This window comes from Acomys russatus, chromosome 28, assembly GCF_903995435.1.
Source record: "Acomys russatus chromosome 28, mAcoRus1.1, whole genome shotgun sequence".
In the NCBI taxonomy this organism is placed as follows: domain Eukaryota; kingdom Metazoa; phylum Chordata; class Mammalia; order Rodentia; family Muridae; genus Acomys; species Acomys russatus.
The window spans coordinates 33522427-33539295 of record NC_067164.1 but is presented as its reverse complement, the minus strand read 5'-3'; the positions used below and the strand labels follow the sequence as shown (position 1 = coordinate 33539295).

Sequence of the window (16869 nt, the reverse complement as noted above, 5' to 3'; positions counted from 1 at the left end):
AACCTCAGTTAAGAAAATGCTCCCATAAGATGGGCTTTAGGTAAGCATGTAGGACATTTTCTTAATTAGTAATCAACAGGGAAGGTGGCAGGCCACTGTGGATTTTGACATCCATGTGCTGACGGTCCTGGGTTCTGTAAGAAAGCAGGCCGTGTGAGCAATAAGGAGCAAGCCTGTAAGCAGCACACTCCATGGCCGCTGCATCAGCTCCTACCTCCATGTTCCGGCTCTGTTTGAGTTCCTGCCCTGACTTCCTTCAATTATGAACAGTGATACACAAATGTAAGTGAAATAAATAATTTCCTCCCAACATTACTTTTGGTCAATGTTTCATTGAAGCAATAGAAACCTTATCTAAGAAAAAACAATTTATCAATATAGACACATCCCACATCAGCAATATTGGTTCTTCTAATCAATAGACTTTCGATTTTGTCCTGTTTATCTTGGTTTAAATGTTTTCCTTGAAATACTTGTAGATTTTATTGAAAATGTTTTGTACACATCTTATTAGATTCACCATGATGTGTTTTGTGCTTTCTGTGTGTGACTGCACATGGCCTTCAGTTTTTCCACTAACAATTTGATCTTCTGTTTGTGACCTTATTTAAGATGACCTGACCTACCTATTATCTATGCTATCGCCATTTAGAAATTCTAAGGAAAGAATTAAGTTGTCTGTGAGCAAAGAAAGTAAATATTAAACATTTTAAGTACAAATGTATGCAAAATTTACTTTTTATGCTAATCATTTTAGGCTACCATTTACTCTATCTAAATGTTTCTGCAAAATAGATAGTACAATACGCACTACCTCTTTTCACAACTAGGGATGCCTACAGCTGATACTTATGCTTTTAAAAAACTTTTTATTGGTTCTTTGTGAACTTCACACAATGCACTGCAATCACACTCATCTCCCCATCCCCTTGTACCTGCCCTCCACCCTTCACCCTGGCAACCTTCCCTCAAACAGAGAAAAAAAAAAATCTCATTATGGAAGCTGTAGTGTATCACAGTGTGTCCTAGAGCACACCATTTTGTTTACCCCTCCCCCCCTTTTTTTGCTTGTAAATATTCATTGGTCACAGCAGTCAAGTTGTAGGACCAGCTGTCCCACGCTCACACTCTCAGGGCTGGCTCACCCAGGTTCCCACCTTCAGGGTCAGCTTTACTGTGATTCCCAGGTGAGGTACAGGGCCTGATCCCCTGAGTGCTGTAGCATGTGAGGGGCAGGGACAGTGCTACTGCTTTCATGACCCTATCAGGACAACTCTCTCACCTGCTACCAATGGTGAGGATGAAAGGGAAGAGAGGGGATATCTCCCTTCCAACGACACCACACAGCAGGCAAGAGGTAGGGCCACTCTCCCACACTCATGCCCTTGAGGCCAGCTCACCCACAACCCCAATATCTAGTGTCAGCTGTACGCTGCTGCAGCAGGTGAGTGGCAGAGACAGCTCTACCATTCTGATGTCCATGGAGGCAGCTCCTGCCTGCTGTAGGTAGCAAGATATGAGGGGGTTATTTTTCCCTCACCCATGTCACCCCACATCAAATAAGTGACAGGGCCATCTCTCCCATGTTTGTGCTCTAGGGCCAGCTCACAGGCACCCCGCCACCAGGGTCAGCCCTAAGGTGGTGCTACCCAAGTGAGGTGCAGGGCCCACTCTCCTGATTGCTCCAGCTGATAAGGGTCAGGGACAGGTCTTTTGGCTGTGGTAGGTGGTGAAGGGTGAGAGTGGAGGAGGGTATCTGTCCCTTCTTCATACCATCACACAGGAGACTAGTGGTAGGGCCAGCTCTCCCACACTCCTATCCTTGGGACTAGCTCACTAGAAATTCCTGCAATGTGTGGTCCAGTCCAGGGATGTCTTCCTGGCCTTTGATGGTAACAGACCCCTGCTGTTACAGGGTCATGAACCCAGATGTAGTCCCTGTTGTCGGCACAGGCCAGGGCCCCACCATGGTCCCAGGTGACATCACTGGCTATTCACATCTGGCTACTCCTCACTACCCTTGAGTCTCCAGTTCTGCCTATCATCATTGTGCCATTATCCTTATGTTTCTCTGTTTTGTACTTGCTCCTCTTAGTGGCAGGTGGGGTCTCTTGAGGGTCTGGAGTCATCTCAGTAGTGCTACCCCCCACTCGTGCATAATGATGCTGAGGAGGAGTCATCTCAGACATGCTCTGCTAAGCAAGGACTGCTCAGTGCCTTCCTGGTGGTCACCTGGGACTAGTTCCCTATTTGGTTCCCATGGTGCTGATCTGGTGGGTGACTCAGGCTACTTTGTTTTTTTCAGGGAATGTTAGGCTACTAATCATTCAGATGTTTATTGGTCAGAACACGATGTGGAGACATAGCCCTTCTCTCTGCCACCTACTGATGCACACGTGACACAGCAGCCACACCTGCAACTCCTCTGGGGCCAGGTCTTTCTACACATTTATAAACCATTTAAGATGAATTTAATCTTTTATATTTGAGAAATCTCATTAGCATCTTTGGACACTGAAGAATCCTAGAGCCAGCATTAACTGCACAGAGACGAGAGCCCCAACAGCTGAATGTTAACCTCTCTCCAATTTCCCTTGGCTTCATATAGAATACCTTGGTCCAGATTGGGTGCTAAAAATATTTCGAAAAGTACAACGTGATGGGCTAGATAATTGGTAAAGTACTTAAGAGCACTGGCAGCTCTTTCAGAGGCCATGGTTTGGTTCCCAGCACCATCATGGCACCTCACAAATGTCTGTAACTCCAGATCCATGGGAATCGATGCCCTCTTCTGGCCTCTCCAGGCCTCAAGCACTCACAAGGTACACTTACATATATGCAGGCCAAATATTCATACACATAAAAATGCTAAAATACTTCATAAGCCTGGGAGCCTGTGGCTGGTACACCAGGAAGTAAGGAGACCTCAGGCTTATCGATTATACCCAAACACTACTGGGGCAGATTAAATGTGTGGAAGTCCCATTGGTGTTATCTAGGATGATCTGAACACACAAAGAATGGAAGCTAAATACTTTAAAGCATAGCAGACATGCATGAATTTATCCGCTCATTATCCTTGGAGAAGATGAAGAAGATCTATCACTAAAAGTTTCAGGAGATCACATGGATGACCACATCACCTGATAGTCCTTCTGTAGGTCCATGGAAGTCTACCACTGCTTATGGCATGCGATATTGAGATCACGTAGTACTGTCACCTATTTTCTTGTTTCATTGGAAGTGTCTGCAGGGAGGGAACAGGGCTTATCTTCATCTAGCCCCTGGCTGTGGAGATCAGGTCGGAAGGACGCTGTGACTAACAGCAGAAACCACACTGAGTTGCCTGTATGTATGTATCCTCACTTTTTTTTCAAATTCCCACACATCATCTGTTCTGTTCTACTTATGCCTCTCCCACTTTGTTTCATATATTAAAAATGTATTTGAATGCAGATATAAGTGAGTATATACCATTTGAGTCTTTCTGCTTCTGGGTTAACTCACTCATTATGATCATTTCTAGTTCAATCCATTTGTCCACAAATTTCGGAAATTCCTTGTTTTTAATAGCTGAGTAGTATTCCATAGTGTAAATGTACCACAGTTTCTTTATCCATTTTTCTACTGAGGGACACTTAGGCTGTTTCCATGATCTGGCTATTATGAATAAGGCTGCTTGATACCATATGAGCATATAAAGGGGGAGGAAGTTCCCCTCAGTCACAGTCATAGGGGAGGGGAGTAAGGGGAAAATAGGAGGGAGGAGGAATGGGAGGATACAAGGGATGGGATAACCATTGAGATGTAATAAGAATAAATTAATAAAATAAAATTTAAAAAATGTATTTGAAAAGGATAAAAGCATAAATAAAGAAGGGTCATCACGTCCTCATTGGATTGCTTAAAGATGAGGCAAGATAATACATCTAAACTGAAGCTGCTTTACCCAACTGTTGACACACTCTGCACAGCCAATAAAGGCATGCACTTATTGATGGTTTGAATGAGGGTGAGCCCCCTTAGGCTTATAAACTTGAATGTTTGGTTTCCAGAAGTATGCCTCTTAGGAAGGATTAGGATGTGTGGCCTTGTTGGGGGATATGTGTCATGTTGGGTGGGCTTTGATTATTTTGAAAGCCCACACCAAACCTAGCCTCTCCCTGCCCCTCTCTCTCTCTCTCTCTCTCTCTCTCTCTCTCTCTCTCTCTCTCTCTCTCTCTCTCTCTCCATATTGCCAATAAGGTGCAAGTTCTCACCTATAGCTCGAATCCCATGCCTGTCTTGGCCATCCACGATGATCATAGAGTAACCTCTTAACACTGTAAGCAAGTCCCCAGTTAAACGCTTTCTTTTATAAGTTGCCTTGGTCATGGTATCTCTTCACAGCAAAAGAATAGTAACTAAGACAATGCATTAAACTAGAATTTAAATGACAGCAAAAAAAAAAAAAAAGGGATTATTTAGCCAAACAAACTTTTAGGTAGCAAGAATAAGTCTAGTTCTTATTGGCTGTTGCACAACAAGAATGGCGCCAAGAAGCAGTGTAATGAAATTTGGAAAAGTTTTCTTTCTAAATGAATATTTTCCTCACTGTATAAGATATGACCTATTAATCCCCTAATCTTTAAATCTCCTTATATGCCACAAGGAAAGGAATGCCACATAATTCAGAATTAATGTTTTAGTCCTGTGAATCTTGCATCTGCTTCACTAGGGAGAGTGCAGAACTCCCAAGGAGAAGGCCTCGCTGTCCTGGGCTCCACAACAACAATGCTATTTTGAGCAGTGAAAAAAACAATTTATTCAAAATGAAGAAAAATGTAAATGACTCCTAGAAAGAAATTAAATTAATGTTAGGTACTAGAACACAGATGTTCTGTGTGCCATACCTATGCAACCAGGCCATTAAATTCAAATCTCTAATTAACAGACATCTGTTACTTGTTCGATTTTGAAATGATTCATTGAAACCATTTGCAGAAATAAATACACTTGTGAAGAAAAAAATGATTCTGACCTTTTCTCTCCTATTTTTCTGCTTTGTTACTTTTTAAAAAATTGACTGGATGATTGACTCAATGACTCAGAATTTAGACATCTCTACACCTTAAAACCTGTCTTCTTAGTTTCATATCCTAAACCAACAAAATAGCCTATAATTAAACACAAGACACCATAATATCATGTCATAAAAACAAATTCCTATATTTTTGGATAAGGTATTCTAATTAATCTTATAGGCAATGCAGGTTAGCTAGTAATGGTTGGCCTCTGCTTATTAAGCAATGTTAGTGTTTGAACTTGATTCACAAACATTGTTGGTCATCCATCTACTAGAGTGCTGTAATGAAGTGGACAAAAAAGAGGGCTGGACTTTGAGTAACAGAATGTAATCAAATTGTAATTGTGACAGTAACTTTAATATTCAGGTTGCTCTGCTGCAATGGTAATGAAATTGAGACAAACATGAAGGGGACCCATCAAGAGTCAGAAATACAGAAACACATGAACCAGCCTTGACTAGGGGTTGTTTACTGTTGAGGATTCTAAACAAATAGTTATTTTTTCTTTTCTTTCTCTTGTTTTCTTTCTTGTGTGGGAGCTGCCCATCCCACTGAGGACTTGTGAGAGCAGTGTCATGGCTTGAATACACTGTAGCATGGCTGGGTCCACCATTACATAATTTTCTGCTCCAACTATCCAACACAGTCTCAGCATGTATGCATCTAAGTAAAGCTATTACTTAGTTATATTCAGGGACTCACTATTCTGAATAATTTTTAACTGTCTTCCATATTGACAAAGATTTCTTTACCTTATTTGAAAAAGTTCCTTATTTATAACTTTATAGAATAGAGTTATATTTCATGTACTTAAAAGTATTGATGCTGCAAACATCAGTAAAGAAACAGTAATTTAATCATCTAAATTCTGTCCACTCAGGAGATAGGTCTTTCTTTTTTTTATATTAACCATACTTTATTTTTTTAAGATTTAGTTTTATTTTCGTTCATACACGAGTGTCCTTGGAGGCCACAAGTGTGTGTTTGAATGCGTGGAGCTGGAGTTGTTGGTGCTTATGAGCCACCTGACATAGGTGCTGGGAATCAAACTCTAGTCCTCTGCAAGAGCAGCAAATATCCAAATATTGAGCCATCCTCTCTCCCAGCCTTAGTACCTTAAATATCTAATATTAAAGTTATTTCATTATTAATCATACATTTAAAAACACAAATAATTTTAAGAAGTAATGAAATAATTTTTGTTGAATTCTTTCACTCAAAGTTCTCAAGTTAAAATATATTAAAATAATGTCTAAACGTATTTTGAAAAGTTAATATATCTCAGTAGAAAAGTCTATACTAAGAAAACTAAGACTAAGTGTGTATTTTAAATTTTCATTAAATATTTTTGCTTTTTAAAATTCTAGTTGATTTATTAACATGCATATTTAGGAACCTTTACAGAAACACTTCCACTGACCGTTGAGTAAAAGCGTTAAGTAAAATGAATGCAGTAAGCTGATTTAAGTGGAAAAGAACACTCTAAAACCTTAATAATTGTATTGAGATAGTTTCTCAGTGATCTCAGTACCTACTGCACACACATATAGAGACAAATACACGTAAGCATGCATATTCATCCCTCTCTTTACTTTTAGAACAATTTCCATCCTTTACTGCTTATTTTTTAAGTGGACAATTACTCAGAAATTGAGTGCCAGCATCCCAGGACATGTCCTCTCGGGGGATGGTCAAGAAGTGCTGTTGGAAATATTTGTCAGCGTCATTCCTTTTGAAGTTTCCTATGTGGTGTCTATGGTGAGCTGTATTCTCTCCAGCTATTTCCCACTGGAGTGTTTAAATGCAAAAAATCATCACTGTACAGACACACTGATAACTTAGATGAAAATTTTTAGTGGCAATGTCATAGAGAAAGAGGAAGGAAGGGAGGAAGGGAGGAAAGGGAGGACAAAAGAAGAGAGGGATGGAGGGAGAAGAGAGGAAGAGAGGAAGAAAGGGAGGGAAGGCAAAAGGTAGAGAGGGGAAGAGAGACATAGACAGAGACAGATATATGAAAATAGAATACATTACCTGCCCGACATCTGCCCCAGTCCCTAGAGAATGCTCGCCAGAACAGCCTTAGCTAGACTGTGATTTTTACAGACTGTTGCCGTAATTGCATCAATTCGTTTTACACACTGTGTCCTTTATTCCTATTCTCTAAATATATGTAATTACCCTGTCTCTAAGGAGCTCCATAGGCTGCTGGCTAAGACGGAGGAAAATGTTGAACTTCTCCATTAAGATCTAAAATCATAGTTTCTAATAGCTGAAATGTTGAGGAGGTTTCAAGAACACCATTGGAGAATTTACTAGAAGATGTTCTCAGCATGAATTAGATATGTTTGCTATTAATTTTACCCACTGCACCTTGATGACATAAAATGTGCTATTCAGTCATTCTGATGTGTTCCATTTTTGTTGCTTTTATATTTGTTAGATTAATTATATTAAGGGCATCTCTGATCTTTATTATCTTTAAAAATAGTGCAAAGAGCATTTCCTTCATAGACTTTCATCTTTCTGCAAAATATCAAAAATTGGAAAAGAAAGGCTAACATTAAAATGGACATAAGAAAATAAAAGTTCGGTGCAATCTGTGGGTCCCATGACTCTTTTTCTTAAGTCTTTTGTGTCTCTGCAATCCTACAGAGAACTGTCTGGGCCACGTTGGAGTATTAGCATCCTTTGTGAAGAATAAAATGTTATAGACTCGATTGTATTTATTACATGTCAAGGACAACACATTCAACAGTTATCTTTTTCATTTTTTTGACACTTCTATTTCATTTATAACTTCTAAAATTACTGGATATAATTTGTATGCTATTACGCACTAAAGTAATTTGATGTTTTACAAAAATCCCTCAGAATATACCTAGGGCACAGAAGTGACGATGAATGCTTAAAATAGCTACTTCTGTGTTTTTATTGTTTCCTTGTGATCTGCAAGGTTTAATTAATTTAATATGAGCAGACATATTTTACTCTACAATCTAATTTGCTAATTCTGACTTTTTTTGTGTTTTGCCATCTTTGCGTATGTAAGTATGTATGTATGTTCATATGTATGTATGCATGCATGCATGCATGTATATATGTATAATATAGTTGTAAGTTGGGAAACATAATATGTAACACATTCCACTTAATCAAGATTTAAAATCATGAGACTATTCAAACCTAAAGGTCTTTAAAATGATCACAATTCCATTTTATGTGCTTATTAATGTGAAAACATTTCCTAGCTTTCTAATCAATACAAATTTCTATATGAGCTTTCTTTTTTTTTTTTTAGCTTTCACTAGTCAAATGTATTGGACAGATTTTGTGCAAAATGCCAGTAACATATTCTACATGTGTTTTAATGTGTTTTTATGTTTAAGAAATATTCCAGACTAGTGAAATAGCTTGTTACCAAAATTGCTGCTGACTGTACTACAGAATACTATCCATGTAATGAATATTATGCATATAATGGTTCATTAAAGCAGGAGTATGCACATCCCAGGAAGGAAGGATATTTTTGGTTAACTGGGTGGGCTAAACTTAATCACATGATCTCTACACATGGTAAATCTCTTCTCTTGGTCAGACATGTAAGGTGAGAACCCAGCCCGTCATGGCTGGCTGTGAAGAGAGAGAAGAGAGGCTATGAACCAAGGAATGCTAGTGACTTCTAGGGATACTAGGACAGACAAAGGCATGGCTTCTTTGCCAGATGCCTGGAAACAATCCAGCACATAGCCCAATAAGTTCATATTAGACTTCTGAGCACAAATAATAAATTTACACTTTTGAAATGCATAAATTTATTTAATTTATTATGGCAGTGTTCTAAGTTGCTGTCTATCGCTGTGATAAAGACACTGTGACCAAAAGCAACCTGGAGAGAAATGGGTTAACTTGGCTTACATGCCCCATTCACAATCCATAATAAGAGAAAGTCAGGACAGGAAATGTGGGGGCAGGAGCTAAAGCAGAAGCCATGGAGGAATGTTGCTTTGTGTCTTGACTTCATGGTTTACACAGCACAATTTCTTAAGTAACCCAGACCACCCACTCAGGGTGTGGATACCATGGCTGTATCCTTATATATCAGTCACCAATTAAGGAAATACTCCACAGACTTGCCTACAGGCCAATCTGAAGAAAGCACTTTCTCAGTTACTATTTCTTTTCCCAGAGGACGCTAACTTGCATCAAGTTAGACACATATAGGCTAAAATATAAGCTTGTCCCTAAGGAGGGATGCTGTTGAGGCAATTGATAAAATGTGGACATGGCTTTGTAATGGACAGAGAATTAAGGAAGCGTTATAGAGAAAATTTAAATAATGGCAGAGAAAGCCTAAAGTTCCATCAACTGACCTTAAAAGCATTTATGATAAAATCCCAGAAGGAAATGCTATTAGAAATTGGAGTTCAGGGCATCCTAGTATAGTGAGAATAATGTAAGGAAATAGTGATTTGCAAGCGTGTGAAGAGCTGCATTGGATGTTCAGTGGATGCTGTAGTTGGCTCACCTAACAGCAATGGAACCAATGTAGAAGGAGATTTCTTACAAGAGACTGGTTAATGCTGCAGCTTCTAAGCACTGCCAGAAAAGCACATGTCCGGGGAAGAAAACTTGTGGTGGAGTTCCAAGGCCTGAGAGTCTGAGAGCTAACACATGGTTCGGTTGAACTTTGAGGGCCTGAAAACTAGGAGATATAAGAGAAGGGAAAAACCAGTTTACCAGTTAAAGCAATGAAAAAGTGGTTCCTCTGCCTCTTCGTCATATACAGGTGTCTGTGATTTGAGACTGGCTACTGACATTGAAAAGGCCCATTTACTTTATTCATTTTTACAGAATCTCTTCTGGAAACCCCACTGGACACAAACACGAAAAACAAAACAAACAAACAAACAAACAGAAAAAACGCTTAATCATACATCTCTCCATGCCAGGGTCTAGTCAAGCTGACCAAGAAAATTAACCACTATTATTGACCTTTTCAAGGAAAAACTTAAAAATCAGTCTTGTTTCTTTCTCATTCTTCACAATAAAATACAAAAAACATACGAAAAAAAATAATAAACCGAGGGAAGAAAAATTTAAATGAAATTAGATTTTGAAGATTTTGGAATCTTACAGGTCACCTGTTTGGCAAACAAAACAAACAAAGAAAAAAACAAAAAAAACCCTTCAATAATCAGTATTGTATAGGCATAATATTGCAAAATTCAAATGCTGATTTCTGTACCTCTCTTCCATATATAGCTGCAATCCTTGTTCTAAATATCTCCTGTTTCAATGTTGTGTAAACACTGCTTCCCAATTGTCACCTAATATGCCAATAAAGCAGCTTATAGCCAATCACTGAACAGGGGAAAGAATAGGGCTGGACTTCCGCCAAGGGAGGAGGGGTTAGAGAAGGATGTAGGGAATTGAGCCATGGGCAGACATCCAAGAGACATCAGGAAAGGAGCGGTAACAGGGAAAGGTACAAAGTGAAAGTATCTCTGGCATCTATTCTGGGAGGAAACCAGATTAGCCTAGAGGGTTAAGAATAGCGTAACAACTGCCCAGTTGTGGTGCTGTGAACCTTCTTGTTAAAAGAATCTCAATCATATATGTGAAAGCCAGATTAAGAGGGAAACCGAGAGAAACAAACACAGCTTCATAAAAATAACCTTAACGGCATTGGGCAAGAGTGCTTTTAGAAAGTCGGTGCATTTATACAAAAGATTAGGACCCTGAATCATGTACAGGGCTCTTGGAAGAGATAACACTGTGACTCACAGATTTCATCAGCATTCTTATAAAAGAACTAGAGAGGGGGTATTATGAAGGAAGAGTTAACACTCACAGGAGTAAATACTTGTGATATATGTGGGAGACTAACAATGTTCATTAGAGATCCTACCCACCTAGAACAGATGACACAAAGAGATTAAGAAATAATTTTAAGGAAATAATCACAAAGATTCAAGAATACCATCATTGTGAAGCGAACCCACTCTCCTTTGTTAGAGCTCTCCACTGAAAACCCTCGCTTTCCAGACAATAGCAGTACCTTGTGAAGACCCAGCACTGTTGTTACATGGTATTTTCCCAAGGTTGTGCTTTCCTCTTCGTGCACACACTTGCTAATCTGTGAAAGCACACCTCTCAAGAGGAATATTTAAAAGGGAATGTAGAGATGGGAATCGATAGGAACTGTGGCTTTAGAAAAAGACTAGTGGGAAACCTTGGAAAATGTCAGTATGAAACCCCTTATTAGCCGTACGTGCTGCTGTTTAAGTCGTAAGCTTTGGCTTGGAATCCTCTTGGGCAGGGACTCATTAATTGACAGGAAGTGCCTGACCTGGGAGATTTTATTATGCTTTCAGACTTGGTATTTTTCTTTCCCCTCTGAAATATCCAATATATCTATTTCACTGAATGCTTCGAATAAAATCTCTCTCTCTTTCTTTCATGTGTGACTGCATATATTTTAGAAAGTGATAAATTGTTTCCAGTGAGAAACACAGATTTTACTTTAATGCTGCTGGAAGGTTACCACCTTATTAGAAGTCTATGAATTTGAAAATGGTTCCTGTGCAATATCTGACAGCCCCTGAATTCTGCAGCACACTGGCACCGGGCTAGCTGGCTTCCCTCTCGGTACAAGTAGCTCAATTTGGGAGAACTGCCCAATGCAGTTTTATTTGCTGTGCCCGTTATCCTAGCTGCCAGATGTTTTAGAGCCTCTGTTTTATAATGCATTAATGGTCACGAAAGACCAAGTGATGACCAGAACAGACCTGCCTGGTGAAATACAGGATTCAAGTTCATGCATGTTGTGTAGTGTTTTGTGTGTGTGTGTGTGTGTGTGTGTGTGTGTGTGTGCGTGTGTGTGTGCATGTGTGTGTATATCACCTTTAGTACTTTACATTTGGAGTCAGATGTGTTACTGTTGTACTATGGTTCATACTTTCACATTTGGTTCAACAGAATACAGACAGAGGATGTTTGGTAGATGTTTAGAACCGGGCCCTCATTTGTAGATGCTTTATCATTGTGCAATATTTTGTATGAGAAATGTTTAAATAAACATCAACAGGGGATAATTATGATCCTACGTACGTAATTCTGATTTTTCCCTTCAACTGTGTTCCTATAGTTCCTCCTGGAATGATGGCTATGGAAATAGCATTAGTAAAAGGAAATACACACGATCTGAATTTTAATAACAAATAAAATTAACTTTTGATCTTGTTAAGGTATAATATGAAATCACAAGGCAAACAATGTTTAAATAGTATGTGCCATGTTTCACAGCTACTTAGGACATGGCATTGTTGGGTAATTTGAAGAGTGTGTCCTATATATGTAAAATTAGTGCCTCTCAAACTCCTACCCCTGCCATTCATTTATAACTACTGCCAAATTTTTGGACTATTTTCAAGCATTATTCAGCTGACATCAAGAAGGTGCAAATTTGGATTCTGGCTGAATGCTACCCAAGATTGCCTAACAATATTCAAATGAAAGGACAAGTGATACTTAAAAATATGCTACAAAATAGATTACTGAGTTCATGGGTGCCGTTTATCCTTTAGAAAGATGAATTATGAACATGGTTTTTACTAGGTTTCCATTCCAAAGTGAGGGTATTATGAGAATTTGCTGTGACAAAAATTTATGAGCAAAACAATTTGAGGGAGAAAAGAATTATTTTTACTCATAGTTCCAGAGTGTTTTGTCAATAATTGTATGAAGGGCAAAGCAGAGGAGAGATGCTTAACTAGTGGAGACCTGGAAGGAGAGAGAGATAAGGAGAGAGATAGGGACATAGAAAGATAAGGAGATAAGGAAGGGAGGGAGGGATGGAGGGAGAGAGTGAGGAGGGGGAGGGAGAGAGACTGTACTGGTGTGCTCTCTCCTGTTTTTATTTTATTCTGCCTAGGCCCTTGTTTGAGGCTGGGCCTTCCCCCTTAATTAATCCTGTCTGGATATAGCAGACACATGCTGATATACAAGTTCACAATCTATTTTCTTATCAATCCATTCAAAATGATAACCAAGGTTAATCACAAATATTTCAAGTAGTTCCCAAGAGAGGAAAGCTAATGATTCCTTGTTCCATATGTTCTTCTCCATCCTCACACGTCTAGGACTGGGAACTTGAACTGAGGAGCTGCCGCCATTGGGTTGGCCTACGATCATGTCTGTGAGGTATTTTCTTAGTTTCTAGTTGATGCGGGAGAGCTAAGCCCACCTGAGCTGGTAGGCCTGCGTTACGTAAATAAGTGAGTGTCAGAGAAAAGCCAGTCCTCAGCGCCCCTCCATGGTCTCTGCTGCACTCTTGCCTTGGTTTCTTTCAATGAATGATGGGCTATAGCTTCTCATCTGAAATAATGCTGCTCCGCCTTTAAAATTAAAATTAATTAAACTTAAATTATAACACAGCAAGAGAGAATCAAACTAGGACACTATAGTTACAGGCTGTTGTGATTTTGGGATATGGAGAATGAGTTATCTTTTATTCACTTGTTATTTTAAAAATAATCACCTTTCAAATGTTTATGAATGTAAGTGACATTTAGAACATATGCAGAACCATTAATGGGGTATGAAAGTACTCAACTCCTAATATTTGTCTTAGTTAAAGACTCTATTGCACTAGACCATACATAATGTAAATGATCAGTGACATAGATTACTTTCTATAACATAAATCTTCATTGTGAGTGCACACTATGGGTTTCACACTCGTAACAACAGATAACACAATGAAACATCATGACCAAAAGCAAATTCGTAATAAAGGGTTTATTTGTCTTAAATTTCCACATCATGGTCTATCATTGAAAGATGTCAGGACATGAATTCAAACAGGGAAGGACCCCAGAGGCCAGAGCTGGTGCAGAGGCATGGAGGAATGCTGTTTACTGGCTTGCTCCCCATGGCTTTCTCAGTCTGCTTTCTTATAGAACTTAGAACCATCAGCCCAAGGATGGCACCACCCATAATGGGGTGGGCCCTCTCCCATTGATCACTAATGTAGAAAGTGTCTTCCAGCAGAATCTCATGGAGGCTCAACTGGGGCTCCTTTCTCTCTGATGACTCTAGCTTTTGTCAAGTTGACATATAAGCAACCAGCATGCTATCCCAGTCATGTTCTCTGATGTGGTGCTGTGCCTGCTTCCTGAGAAAAAGAAATACATCAACATTAAGGCGAGTAAAAGAAAATTTAAATGGCATCACTGTAGTAAGGTGCCAGCACAGGTTAGCATAATTTGTGACCATATAGTAGTAATTGGACGGAGTGGATGTAGAAACACTAATACCTTGTGCATTTACAGTAGAGTGATCATAAGGAAGCAATGAAAACAATTACTTCGTCTTTCCCTGTTATTCTGGAAATACACAGCTCATTTAAAGTTCTTTATTTGGAAAGTACACATAAAGCTGCAGGTTAAAAAGCAAACAAGCAAATAAACAAGAGACAATTACGATGTCAGTATGTTTCCAGCCAGTGACTTTCATAAGCTTCTGACAAATCAGATTTTCCAATGCTACCATAAGCTTCAGTAAATATACTTTTGCAAAATACCTTTAACTTGAGAGAGTTCAGGAAAGCTGACAGAAATAAAAAACTATTAGTTTTTCAATCTCATTATGCAAATTGAAAAGTCTCTTCATCGTAGAGAAGCCTCTACGGCATTAGTAAGCTCTGTGATTGGAGAACAGAATATTTGCATTTTTCAATTTGAGTAACCTAGAGTGCCAGACAGTTTGTATTCAGAACCTTAATGAGTAAAAATAAATTTTGGTATTAAATTTGCTTAAAATGTAGCTCAGAAATGACAAAGCAGAATTCTCCTATCTATCTTTTCATTAATTCAATAACTCAATTTACTATATTGCACAGTTGACAAGAACTTGTTGAGGGCTTTTATAGGCTTAAACACAATCCTAGGTACAGGGATACATAAGTGAGTAGACCTGTGGACTCTTAGTGTGTAACTGAGAAGACAGGTAAGTGTTCGGTTACGGTTCATTGCAAACACAGGCAGATTCACGATGGTGTGTTCCATTGATAAATCTTGTCATTTGCCAGAATTTGCCCTGTGATTTAGTGAGAATAATGTTCACTGGCCAATCCACAGAGTCAAGCAGAATGGTTTGGGAGTCACCATAATATTTTTCAGTCCATCCTCAGCCCTCCTCCGATAGTGTCCTGTCAAACCTGATTAGCTGGAATGTAACATTGGTGTCCCCATCTAAGGTACTGGTATTTCCCCAGAGACCTGCCAATGATCACACTTCAGGTGCACCTTAATAGCACGATGGCCTATCTCTAGCTGTACTAGGTTTTCCTTCTTTGACTGACAACGAAGGTAGTCTTTTTCACACATGCCTCTTACAACCTTGTAGTTGAGATTTTCCTTGGCTGGCTGCCCCTGGGACAGAATGTTAGAAAACCTCTTGAGAATGCTGCCAGAAGCAGTTCTCCTTCACTTTCTGGCCTTCTCGTCCTTGGCAGATAACAAGGCATGAGCCTGCACCACGGAGAGAACTGCAACGTTCCGTAAGGTGTTAGAGGACTTCAGCACACAATGGATTTCTTCCATTTTGTGACAAGGCTAAAAAGCGTGCATCCTGGGTTACTGTGCTCATTCTACAAGCATGCCTTCTCACTGACTTTCCCAGCCTAGCTCCTCAGAGTGCATATGACTTCATTCATTCAATTTCAACCAGGCTTGCCATGAAACACAATTCTATTAACAGAATCCCCCCCCCCTTTTTTTTAAGTGCTCAGAAATGACAGCAGCAAAAAGCAATAAAATGACATGGAATCAAAGTGGAATTCTAATTTGAAGTTTTCTTTCTTAGTGTCTATTTTATTTCTCTATTTCTGGGATAAAACATCGTTGGAAAGCAGCTTGTAGAGGAATGGGTCAATTACATCCTCAGGTAATGGTCCGTCACTGAGAGAAGACATGGCAGGAACTGAAGGTAGGGCCGCAGAGACAGAAACAGAAGCAAAGGTCACTGAGGAATGGTGCTTGTTGGTCTATTTTCCATAGTTTGCTCAGCTTGTTTTTGTATACAGCCTAGGACCACATTGCCAGAGGTGATGCTGCCCATTGTGGGGCGGGGGCATCCCTCCCACATTACTAACAATGAAGAAGCCTTTCTGTAGACCTCTCCATAGGAGAATTGATGGAGGAAGTTCTTCAACTGAAATTTCCCTTTTCCATTTGACTCTAGTGTGCATCAAGGTACAAAAACCTAACCAGCACACTGAGCTCAAAGGAAAACAGTTTTAAGATCTTAAAAAAAGCAGTGTCCTTTGTTGATGTCACTGTCAGCTGAACAGTAGTGCTGGTTGGGTATATGTAGGGTTTGTAGGGAACACTTGAGCCTCATCTTCCTTGGAAGTAGCAAGCTCTGAACTTAATCTGTAGCCTACAAGATGGAATGACAGACACATGTCTTACTTTACAAATGTCTTATATTACAAAGCCAGACATGGCACAGGCAACTATAGCTGTCACTTGCCACAAATCATAATCTGTGTCCGACAATGACTCAAGCTGAGCCAAGAGTTTAATATCTTTTTTTAAATTTTATTTTATTAATTTATTCATATTACATCTCAATTGTTATCCCATCCCTTGTATCCTCCCATTCCTCCCTCCCTCCCACTTTCCCCTTACTCCCCTCCCCTATGACTGTGACTGAGGGGGACCTCCTCCCCCTATATATGCTCATAGGGTATCAAGTCTCTTCTTGGTAACCTGCTATCCTTCCTCTGAGTGCCACCAGT

The 16869-nt window shown here is 39.5% G+C and overlaps 1 non-coding gene across 1 annotated transcript; it reads right to left on the bottom strand.

The window, feature by feature from the left end:
• Window positions 1-2307: 2307 nt before the first annotated feature.
• Window positions 2308-2436, bottom strand: LOC127211128 (small nucleolar RNA SNORA17). Its single transcript, XR_007833403.1, has one exon. It is a non-coding gene; the product is annotated as a small nucleolar RNA SNORA17 (small nucleolar RNA).
• Between the last annotated feature and the right edge of the window lie 14433 nt (window positions 2437-16869).